This window comes from Oncorhynchus clarkii, chromosome 2, assembly GCF_045791955.1.
Source record: "Oncorhynchus clarkii lewisi isolate Uvic-CL-2024 chromosome 2, UVic_Ocla_1.0, whole genome shotgun sequence".
Taxonomy (NCBI): domain Eukaryota; kingdom Metazoa; phylum Chordata; class Actinopteri; order Salmoniformes; family Salmonidae; genus Oncorhynchus; species Oncorhynchus clarkii.
The window spans coordinates 23,844,156-23,856,527 of NC_092148.1; positions in this window are offsets into that span (position 1 = coordinate 23,844,156).

Consider the following 12,372-nt stretch of genomic DNA (forward strand, 5'->3'; position numbering starts at 1 on the left):
TGCTGCAAAACTCTGCTGTCATTGCAGAATGTCAGTGTTACATGTTACTGCTATAGGCTGCATTAACCCTGCCCCTTCCTAGAATCATTTTTATCTATAGCTCCATCTCTCTCTCTCTCTCTCTTAGTCCTACAACAACAGCAGGGATCCTCTCTCCCTCGTTCAGCCTCGCCAGTTCCTCCCACAAACTCTAACATTGAGTAACTTGCTATTGCTTGGGGCCAGTAGTCTGTAAACATGTGTATTGCTGCTTGCCGCTCTGTCAAGGTTAAAATAACAATTGGGGTGATTATATGTGTATGCGTGTGGTGTGTGTGTGTGTGTGTGTGTATGTGTGTATGTGTGTATGCATGTGTTTGTATGTACGTGTGTGTGTGTGTGTGTGTGTGTGTGTGTGTGTGTGTGTGTGTGTGTGTGTGTGTGTGTGTGTGTGTGCGCACGTGCGTGTGTGTTTGTGTTTGTACAAGTGGGAGAAAATGAACTGGCACTGCTCGAGCAGCAGAAAATCTGTTACTGCCAGCAGACGTGGTCAGTGCCGCGAATCGCATCGGAGTGGAGCAGAATGCTGATCTCCTACCCCTCCTCCTCCTTCTGTCCTCCCTCCTCTATTCCTCCCTTCCCTCCTCCTTCCACTCCTCTCATCCTTCTGCTCCTCCCTTCCTCATCCCCCTCTTCTCATCCTCTATTCTTCCCCCTCCTCCCCTCCTCCAAAGCAGACAGGATAGATAGACAAACAACCTCAAAATATGTAGAGCTGAAATGCATAGTGAAGCTGCTGTATGTTTAACTCATTTTAGATGAAGTGCTGTCTCGTCCAACTAAAATGTCAACGGTTATTGTGGAAACATTGTGTGCTGTGGAGAATGACTATGGTCATGTTGGCTAACCCATGTGTTTCCCTTCTCTGTCTTTCCTTCGACAACCTGCACTGTACTTATCCACCAGTCCCAAGGGTGGAGCTCTCCCACCAGTGGAGGCTGCTGAGGGGAGGACGGCTCATAATAATAGCTGGAATGGAGTCAATGGAAGGGAGTCAATGGAATGGTATCAACCACGTCAAACATGTGGTTTCCATGTGGTTGATACCACTCCATTGACTCCCTTCCATTGACTCCATTCCATCCATTATTATGAGCCGTCCTCCCCTCAGCAGCCTCCACTGTCTCACACATACCTTAGGCTTACATTCAGCAGTTTTATGTGAATTCCTTCTCCGGTGTCTACAAGCATGTTTGACCATCTATCTCTATGTATTAACACAACATTGCAACACTGTGAAGTAGTATTAGCTAATTAGTCAGACAATGCCGATTAATCTTTGAATAGGACTGGTGGAAAGCTTGACTGACCTTCTGAATACAGAACTACTAAAGGAGGGCTTGTAAAGAGTAATGCAGCTGACAAGGCTAGAGATCAGTGTCACCAGTCACAGAGCTGAACCAGCCATTCTCTGGACAGGTTACTGTGTTATTAGCTCTCCTGGTCGGGTTTTATGAGGCATCCCGTACAGCAAGCACCTGCTGGATGAGAGCATTACTATAAACACACACCACACACACAGACACAAACAAATACACACACACACACACACACACACACACACACACACACACACACACACACACACACACACACACACACACACACACACACACACACACACACACACACACACACACACACACACACACACACACACTAGGAGCTCCCCAGTATTTTGTGATCACTCTCCTTTGCACTTTCAGACCGTGGGCATGTTGTTAGTGTCCCTCATAGAGCATGTCACCTCCAGACTCACACACTCATTCCCCCTTCTCTGTGTCCGTTCCCCACTCTCTGTCGCTTTCTACAGACACACACCACGCCTGAATATTTCATACTAATTGGACATTTCAGGATGACTCTGCCATAACTAGGAGACGTCAGGATTGCCAGATGCATTATTAAAACTTTCCCTCAGCTCTCTCAACCTCCGCTCTCTCACCCTCCCTCTCTGTCCTTCTCTCTGTCTGTCTTTTGTGCCCTCTCTTTCTTCGTGCGCTGTGTTCTTCTATTTCAAAAACACCGCATGCACTTTGATCAGAGTGGCATGGTGAATGTTGCCTTACCCCGGCCTCGTTTTGTTTATGTGCTGCACAGTACATAAGAAGGCGAAAAGGAAAGCTGGGAGAACGAGTTTTACTCTGATATACATAGCTAATGTAGAGGACATCATTACAGACTTATTTCATCATTACTCTGAATGCTGTTTTTCAGCCACGGAAACCGTTGGTATCAGCAAGTTCAGCGAGTTTTCTCACCAATGCATGGACACATATATAAAAAAACACATGCGCGTGCGCACACACAAATGTCTTACACACTCAGACGTATGCAAACACAAAAGGGCCTCGTGCCTCTCTACGCCTGGTGATCATTAAGAAGAATAAGAGACCTGATGTGTGTCCCTAAAGGCCGGGGTGAGGTGAGGTGAGGTGAGAGATAGATAGATAGATAGATAGATAGATAGATAGATAGATAGATAGATAGGTAGATAGATAGATAGATAGAGAGATAGATATAAAAAGAAGGGGAAAAGAAAGAGTTGGGACAATGACAGAAGAGGACAGGCAAGGAGAGAGGGGAAGCGAAGAGGGGGAATGAGGGAGAGAAAGAATAACTGAAGAAAATGGCAAAATGCATAAAGAATGCAGAGCAGACAGCAGCCGTGTCTGGGGCTGCCAACATCCAAATGAGATACCCTGGCATTTAGAATGTGGGGCGAACGCCCAAAATCAACAAGGGGCCATATGAATAATGAACAGAGAAACGTTCTGTTTGTGTGTGTGTGTGTGTGTGTGTGTGTGCGTTCATGAGTGTGCCACTGGTTCCCTTTGTCATCCTATCATCCAAGGTCATGCTTACAACTCTCGCTGGCAGCAGTCGCTATCTCTGACTCTTCAGCTCTGCCTCCTTCTCCCCTTTCCCTCTCTCATTATGCACTTTTTGCTCCTTCTGGGAACTTTTTTCACTCTCTCTCTTTCCCTCCCTCTATCTTTGCCTTTATGTATGAGAATGTACTTTGTATTGTTTCGCAGAACAGCACCTCCTCTGATCTAGGGTGCATCTCAATAGACTAAAGTGCCTTCCTCTCCTGTCCTCTCAGTTTCATCTGAAGAAAAATAAACAGAGTGACACATCAATATTTGTTTTGCATCTGTTCAACTCTCTCAGAGCAGTGCAGGTTGAGTATAAGAGATGAAGAGAACCCCTCTGCTAAGTTATTACGGCTTGTTACTGATGCCCACCTTAATTCTTCCCATTTCTTGATAATAGAGTGAAACTTTTGGTGTCTCTCTGAGCTGTGTAGGGACTGCGGATAGAATGGGGGGGTTTAGGGTGGTGAGGGAAGTTCTTGCTGATGCACACAGTGTTTTAATTATTGAGTGAAGCGGTTTGGGTCTAAATGAGGATGAACAGCTGTTAGAGAAGCCTCTCTCACTGACTCAGGTGTTTTTTAAAGGCCTGGAGAAGAAACTCCAACACACACGCCACCAACAGATCCCTGAGGACCAAGTCAGGGTGCAGAGGCATACCTGGAGACAAACTACGAGAGTGAGAGAGCAAGAGAGAGAGAGAGAGAGGGAGAGAGAGAGAGAGAGAGGGAGTCAGAGAGAGCGTTTCTAGCCTGTTTTAGTCTTCTTCCTTCCTTATGTCTCTCGACAGTGCCTTCAGAAAGTATTCACACCTCTTGACCTTTTCTACGTTTGTTATGTTACAAATTGGGATTCAAATGGATTTAATCATACTTTTTTTCAACGATCTACACAAAATACTCTGTAATGTCAAAGTGGAAGAAACATTTTAACACTTAAAAAAAAACCTGACTATGTCTTGATTAGATAAGTATTCAACCCCCTGAGTCAATACAATACAATCACCTTTGGCAGTTACTACAGTTGTGAGTCTTTTGGGGGTAAGTCTCAAAATATTGGATTCTACAATATTTTCCCATTATTCTTTTTTTTTTTTTTTTAACTCTTCAAGTTGGTTGTTGATCATTGCTAGACACCCATTTTCAGGTCTTGCCATAGATTTTCAAGCAGATTTAAGTCAAAACTGTAACTAGTCCACTCAGGAAATTGTTATCTTGGTAAGCAAGTCCAGTGTATATTTGGCCTTGAGTTTTAGGTTGTTGTCCTGCTGAAAGGTGAATTTGTCTCCCAGTGTCTGGTGGAAAGCAGACTGAACTAGGTTTACCTCTAGGATTGTGCCTGTGCTTAGCTCTATTCCGTTTCTTTTTATCCTAAAAAGCTCCTTAGTCCTTGCCGATGACAAACATATCCATAACATGATGCTGCCACCACCTCGCTTGAAAATATGAAGAGTGGTACTCAGTGATGTATTGTGTTGGATTTGCCACAAACATAATGCTTTGTATTCAGGACAAAAAGTGCATTTCTTTGCCATATTTTTTGCAGTATTATTTTAGCACCTTATTGCAAACAGGATGCAGGGTTGTTTTTTGTTTTTTTTTCAGCACAGGCTTCCTCCCTTTCACTCTGTAAATTAGCTTAGTATAGTGGAGTAACAATGTCGTAGATCCATCCTTAGTTTTCTCCTATCACAACCTATAATGATTGTCCTCCTGACGAAGAGGAGTAGTAAGGAAGGATCGGAGGACCAATGTGCAGTGTGGTAAGTGTTCATCTTGTTTATTTGCCTGAACACTAAAATACAAAATAACAACGTGAATAAACGAAACAAACGAAACAGTCTCGTGTGGAACAAACACTGACACGGAAAATAATCACCCACAACTCAAAAGTGAAACCAGGCTACCTAAATATGGTTTTCATTCAGGAACAATGATTGACAGCTGCCTCTGATTGAGAACCATACCAGGCCTAACACAGAAATCCCAAATTATAGAAAAAGGAACATGGACTGCCCACCCCAACTCACGCCCTGACCATACTAAAACAAAGACCAAACAAAGGGACTAAGGTCAGAATGTGACACAACCAAACTTGTTTTAGTCACCATTGGCCTCGTGGTGAAATCCCTGAGCGGTTTCCTTTCTCTCTGGCAACTGAGTTAGGAAGGATGCCTGTATCTTTGTAGTGACTGGGAGCTATAATACAAATTAATGACATCACCATGCTCAAATGGATATTCAGTGTCTGCTTGTTTTATTTTTACCCATCTACCAATAGGTAGAGATGAAGTAGTCATAAAAAAAATCATGTTTAACACAATTATTGCACATAGAGTGAGTCCATGAAACTTATTATGTGACTTGTTAAGCACATTTTTTCTCCTGAACCTTTGGCTTGTCATAACAAAGAGGTTGAATACTCAGAGAAAAAAATCCACTTTGACATCGTGGGGTACTGTGGGGAGATCAGTGACACAAAATCTAAATTGAATCCATTTTAAATTCAGGCTGTAACAAAACAAAATACGGAAAAAGTTGAGGGGTGGGAATACTTTCTGAAGTACTTTTCTACACTATGTATACAAAAGTATGTGGACACCCCTTCAAATTAGACGATTCGGTTGCTGACAGGTGTATAAAATTGAGCCCACAGCCATGCAATCTCCATAGACAAACATTGGCAGTAGAATGCCCTTCCTGAAGAGCTCAGAGACTTTCAACGTGGCACCGTCATAGGATGCCACATTTCCAACATTTCTGCCATGCTAGAGCTCCCCCAGTCAACTGTAAGTGCTGTTATTGTGAAGTGGAAATGTCTAGGAGCAACAACGGCTCAGTCGCGAAGTGATAGGCTCACAGAATGTGACCGCCGAGTGCTGAAGTGTGTAAAAATTGTCTGTCCTCGGTTGCAACACTCACTACCGAGTTCCAAACTAACTCTGGACGCAACGTCAGCACAATAACTGTTCATCAGGAGCTTCATGAAATGGGTTTCCATGGCTGAGCAGCCGCACACAAGACTAAGATCACCATGCGCAATACCAAGCGTCGGCTGGAGTGGTGTGAAGCTCGCCACCTTTGGACTCTGGAGCAGTGGAAACGCGTTCTGTGCTTCCAACTTTGTTTCAACAGTTTGGGGAAGGCCCTTTCCAGTTTCAACATGACAATGCCCCTGTACACTAAGCGAGGTACATACAGAAATGGTTTGTTGAGATCTGTGTGGAAGAACTTGACTGGTCTGCACAGAGCCCTGACCTCAACTCCATCGAACACATTTGGGATGAATTGGAATGCCAACTGCGAGCCAGATTTAAAGGTTCAGATTTAAAGGTAAAGCCCCAAAACCATACACTGAGAGGAAGAAGAAGACGAGGAAGTAGAAGAGAGTCCACACCAGCCAACAGCCTTAGCCTCAGAAAGCTGCTGGTTTAGCATCTCTTCTCCAGATTATCTCCAGACTGGGGAGACACTGGTTTAAGGGAGTAAGGGCTAAAATAAACACAGCTCTGTGCATGTGCTGCAATCCACCTATTCCTATAAGCTGCCTGATCCATCCCCTATTCCAGGCTGCCTGGTTGGGAATAGACTCTGGAAATTCTGCTGCTTGGGGGAAAATCCTGTTAATGACTAGGAAAAGCAGGAGACACACGTTAGAGTGGAGTAATACGATTAGGAAGGAGTTGGAGAGGCTGGGGTGAGTTTGAGCTGATTTTGCGCAAAGAGGAAACATTTCAAAAAGGTTTCCATTTCTGGGAGGAGGTTTTCAGACTCTTTTGGAATCTTCCAAGGTACATATGTCCTTTCGCTAACACTTGACTAGGCATACGTGTATGAGATGTGTGTGTGTGTGTGTGTGTGTGTGTGTCTGCACAGACAGAATTGTTGACATGCGAGAAGCTGTCGTCTGGGATTGGCCTTGGGAGAGAGATAATCGCATGTGTGAGAGCCCCAGTGTGGTTTTCTAAAGGTTAGGGAGCGGGTGTGTTTTGGTGGCAATCCAGCGCCTGACCCAATTTCTATTAATTGTGTCGTGCTACTTCCTCAGTCTTGCCTAAAGAAGTGTTGTTGTGTGTGCATGTGTGTGTGTGTGTGTGTGTGTTTGAGTGTGTATGTGTAAGGTCATTCCAGATAGTCAGGTATAGCTGTGTGCATGTGTGTGTCAGTGTGGTAGGTAAACAATGTTTTCATCAAGGGGTTTTGGAGACGTCCAAATCTTATGGCTTTTACCTGTCAGAAAATAGTATACAGTCTATTTACCTGCTGTCCCATCTCCTCTAGAGGTTGTGTCAAGTTGGCTGGATGTCCTTTGGGTGGTGGACCATTAGTGATACACACGGGACACTGTTGAACGTGGAAAAACCCAGCAGCGTTGCAGTTCTTGACACAAACCGGTGCACCTACTACCATACCCCGTTCAAAGGCACTTAAATCTTATGTCTTGCGCATTTACCTTCTAAATGGCACACATACACAATCCATGTCTCAATTGTCGCAAGGCTTAAAAATCCATCTTTTACCTGTCCAGGTCTCCTCCCCTTCATCTATACCGATTGAAGTGGATTTAAAAAGTGACATCAATAAGGGATCATAGCTTTCACCTGGACAGGTTAAAGAAGGATTTTTAAGCCTTGAGACAATTGAGACATGGATTTAAGTGCCTTTGAACAGTGTCTCAACAATTGAGACATGGATTTAAGTGCCTTTGAACAGGGTATGGTATTAGGTGCCAGGCACACAGGTTTGAGTGTGTCAAGAACTGCAACTCTGCTGGGTTTTTCATGCTCAACAGTTTCCCTCAGCCCCCAATTGACATATATATTTTTCGACAGCAACGCGCAGCACCCCAAACTAAAAAATCTTCCCGTGGGCCATGTTTCCACCTGTTGCTAAGTTCATAAATTAATGTCATAAATTGGCCCATTCCCCTAGTGAGTCGGTCCCTGAATAGAAGGAGAGCATGAAAAACAGCGATGTGTAGTGAGGTGGCCCTTCAGCCTTCTAGCTCTAATCTTAGAACATCTTTCCAATCTGAAGTGTGAAAGGACATTCAGAATTTTTTCAATCAAAATGATGCAGCTAAGATAAAATAAAATCCTTGACATAAAAAGACCCCCACCAGCCTCCTTCCTCACTCCATGTCCATGCCCCATGCCCACTAGATAAGAAAACGGAAATAAAGAAAATAGAATAAAAAGATGTAGGATCTCGATCCTGCGCTGATAGATTCGTGAGGCGGCGATTTGGTGATTTTCACTTTAGCTTGCCTGATCCTTCCTCCTCTCTTCATCTCCTACCCTCCTCCTCCTCTTGTGTTCCCCTCTGAGTGCTATATGAAAGAACGATCAGATCTCACGGCCAGCAGACAAGTTTCTCCCATAACCTTGAACAGATGATGGGAACTTCCGCATCTGTCTTTAACTCTTTGTTTCTCATTCCCTTTCTTTATTTAGGGCTTTAGAGCCTTATGTAAAGGTTGCAGCCTTAAATATCATCAAGTCCTTCTCTGTCTGGATTCATATACTCTCACAATAGTTACCTACAGAACAGCTATGAACAGAGAGAGTTTGAGAGAGAGAGTTTAAGGGTTAGGCCGTTTGAGAGGCAAAGAAAGGGGATAGAAAGGAATGCAGAAAGAGAAAAAATGAGAGGGAGAGAGAGAGAGAGAGAGAGAGAGAGAGAGAGAGAGCATTCATCCACTAAAGCACTTGTGAAATCCATTCTAGCTAACAGCATTCGGCACTAAAATTCTGACTCCCTTTCCCTTTTAACTGGGCGAGTTGGATATCTCTGCCTCTCAGTCTGTCAAATGTCCATTAAAAAACAGCACTCATGCTTATCAGAGCACAGTCCTATTAATTGGTTTGTTTGTTTTATCTCATTTTTTGGTGTTTTTTTTTATGGAAATGAACTGCACTTAATTGCCAATTCATTGTGTGTTCCTTTCAGTATGGGAATGAGGCTGTCATCAAAATAATGAGCTGGTTGTCATTGCAGGAGCCCTGCTGTTTAGATTCTCTATGAGAGGTTATTCTGTGTGAATAATCTTTGGGAGTGCAGAGGAACAGTTGAAGTCGGAAGTTTACATACACCTTAGCCAAATACATTTAAACTCAGTTTTTCACAATTCCTGGCATTTAATCCCAGAAAAAATTCCCTGTCTTAGGCTAGTTAGGATCACCACTTTATTTTAAGAATGTGAAATGTTAGAATAATAGTAGAGAGAGAGATTTATTTCAGCTTTTATTTATTTCATTACATTCCCAGTGGGTCAGAAGTTTACATACACTCAATTAGTATTTGGTAGCATTGCCTTTAAATTGTGTAACTTGGGTCAAACATTTCAGGTAGCCTTCCATAAGCTTCCCACAATACGTTGGGTGAATTTTGGCCCATTCCTCCTGACAGAGCTGGTGTAACAAGGTTTGTAGGCCTCCTTGCTCGCACACACTTTTTCAGTTCTGTCCACAAATGTTCTATAGGATTGAGATCAGAGCTTTGTGATGGCCACTCCAATACCTTGACTTTGTTGTCCTTAAGCAATTTTGCCACAACTTTGGAAGTATGCTTGGGGTCATTGTCTTCCAAGATGGTGTAGCAGTCAGACGTCTTTTGTCCTCATCTTGTCGTGTCCCGTGTATAAATTGTGTATATATATTTTTATATCTTTTTTTTTCGCATATATTTTTTAAATATTTTTCTTAACCTCAACTTCAACATACTCTCCTGCAATCCGCCTCACCCAATGTGGAATGGATCTGCTATTTTCTTTACATTTAAACAGGAACCCCCAACAGAAGCTAGCCAGCTAAGTAGCTAGTAGCTAGTAGTCAGCTTGCCACTGCTAGCGGTCATCAGCTACCTTTAGCCCGGACAACTCTCGCCAGTCTGCACAGCGCGACTCAAATCAGAGCAAATCGGACTTATTTTTCTCCATATCTCCGAATTCCTACCGCAAGCTCTGAACCTTTTCACCTGGATCATCGCAGCTAGCTAGTTGCTATCTGATTGGCCAATCCTGGCTAACGTTTCTGTCCCGAAGCAAGAACCAACTAGCCTGGAGTTAGCCTTTGCTAGGCCCATTTCCCGGTTAGCCGAAGAGGTCCATCAGCCACTCCTTGGGCTACAATACCCATTTTGCCAATTGACCTGGACCCCCGCCGACCCATCACGGCTGAACTATCGATGTAATTCGCCTAAGGTTTTTTTTCAACTGGCTCCTCCGTCGTGACGTCCCCTGAATGCCCATCTGCTAGCCTGCTAGCCGTGGCCCGCTAGCTGTCTAGAGCATATCGGACTGTTATCTTAAGAGGCCCATCGGACAAATTCTTTGGCCACTATACCTATTTTGCCAATTGGCCTGGTCCCTTTTACCACAGAGAGCCCTGCTGATCCACGACGACTGGTATGCCGACGTAACTGCATGAGGGGGCTACAACTGACTTCTTCCGTCGTGACATCGCTCTAAGGCTCTTCTGCTAGCTTACTAGCCCCGGCCCGCTAGCTGCCTGAATTGCTGTGTCTCCGGCCCGCTGAGCCACTCACTGGACCCCTATGATCACTCGGCTATGCATGCCTGTCCCTAATGTCAATATGCCTTGTCCATTGCTGTTTTGGTTAGTAATTATTGCCTTATTTCACTGTAGAGCCTCTAAGCCCTGCTCAATATGCCTTAGTTAACCCTAGAGTTCCACCTCCGGGACAGCAAGGAGTCATCATGTCAGGTAGTCCTGGGGCATGGTCCTAGGGCTCAGGTCCTCCGAGAGAGAGAAAGAAAGAGAGGAGAGAATTAGAGAACGCACACTTAGATTCACACAGGACACCGAATAGGACAGGAGAAGTACTCCAGATATAACAAACTGACCCTAGCCCCCCGACACATAAACTACTGCAGCATAAATACTGGAGGCTGAGACAGGAGGGGTCAGGAGACACTGTGGCCCCATCCGAGGACACCCCCGGACAGGGCCAAACAGGAAGGATATAACCCCACCCACTTTGCCAAAGCACAGCCCCCACACCACTAGAGGGATATCTTCAACCACCAACTTACCATCCTGAGACAAGGCTGAGTATAGCCCACAAAGGGGGGGGGGGGGGGGGGGGGGGCGCCAACCCAGACAGGATGACCACATCAGTGAATCAACCCACTCAGGTGACGCACTCAGGTGAGGGTTAGAGGCAGAGAATCCCAGTGGAAAGAGGGGAACCGGCCAGGCAGAGACAGCAAGGGCGGTTCGTTGCCCCAGAGCCTTTCCGTTCACCTTCCCACTCCTGGGCCAGACTACACTCAATCATATGACCCACTGAAGAGATGAGTCTTCAGTAAAGACTTAAAGGTTGAGACCGAGTTTGCGTCTCTGACATGGGTAGGCAGACCGTTCCATAAAAATGGAGCTCTATAGGAGAAAGCCCTGCCTCCAGCTGTTTGCTTAGAAATTCTAGGGACAATTAGGAGGCCTGCGTCTTGTGACCGTAGCGTACGTGTAGGTATGTATGGCAGGACCAAATCAGAGAGATAGGTAGGAGCAAGCCCATGTAATGCTTTGTAGGTTAGCAGTAAAACCTTGAAATCAGCCCTTGCTTTGACAGGAAGCCAGTGTAGAGAGGCTGGCACTGGAGTAATATGATCAAATGTTTTGGTTCTAGTCAGGATTCTAGCAGCCGTATTTAGCACTAACTGAAGTTTATTTAGTGCTTTATCCGGGTAGCCGGAAAGTAGAGCATTGCAGTAGTCTAACCTAGAAGTGACAAAAGCATAGATACATTTTTCTGCATCATTTTTGGACAGAAAGTTTCTGATGTTTGCAATGTTACGTAGATGGAAAAAAGCTGTCCTTGAAATGGTCTTGATATGTTCTTCATTTATTTGAGACGACTGTACAACCATTAAGATTAATTGTCATATTCAACAGAAGATCTCTTTGTTTCTTGGGACCTAGAACAAGCATCTCTGTTTTGTCCGAGCTTAAAAGTAGAACGTTTGCAGCCATCCACTTCCTTATGTCTGAAACACATGCTTCTAGCAAGGGCAATTTTGGGGCTTCACCATGTTTCATTGAAATGTACAGCTGTGTGTCATCCGCATAGCAGTGAAAGTTAACATTATGTTTTCGAATAACATCCCCAAGAGGTAAAATATATAGTGAAAACAATAGTGGTCCTAAAACGGAACCTTGAGGAACACCGAAATTTACAGTTGATTTGTCAGAGGACAAACCATTCACAGAGACGAACTGATATCTTTCCGACAGATAAGATCTAAACCAGGCCAGAACTTGTCCGTGTAGACCAATTTGGGTTTCCAATCTCTCCAAAAGAATGTGGTGATCGATGGTATCAAAAGCAGCACTAAGGTCTAGGAGCACGAGGACAGATGCAGAGCCTCGGTCCGATGCCATTAAAATGTAATTTACCACCTTCACAAGTGCCGTCTCAGTGCTATGATGGGGTCTAAA